The following is a 219-nucleotide window of genomic DNA, read 5'->3' on the forward strand; positions in this document are numbered from 1 at the left end:
GCTTGAGTTAATTTTATATCCAGCTACTTTGCTGAAGTTCTTTATCAGGTTTAGGAGCTCTCTGGTGAGTTTCTGAGACCTGAGCAGCCAGCCGGGAGCCACAAGCCCCATGACTCCCAGGGGAGCCGGAGGGAGGCAGGGACAAGATCCTCTCAGCTTCAGAGTGACAGAGGAGGTTCAGAGTCCTCCTCTGCCCCTTCCCTGCAAGTGGAGGGCCTA

Source organism: Mastomys coucha, unplaced genomic scaffold (genome assembly GCF_008632895.1).
Source record: "Mastomys coucha isolate ucsf_1 unplaced genomic scaffold, UCSF_Mcou_1 pScaffold20, whole genome shotgun sequence".
Classification (NCBI taxonomy): domain Eukaryota; kingdom Metazoa; phylum Chordata; class Mammalia; order Rodentia; family Muridae; genus Mastomys; species Mastomys coucha.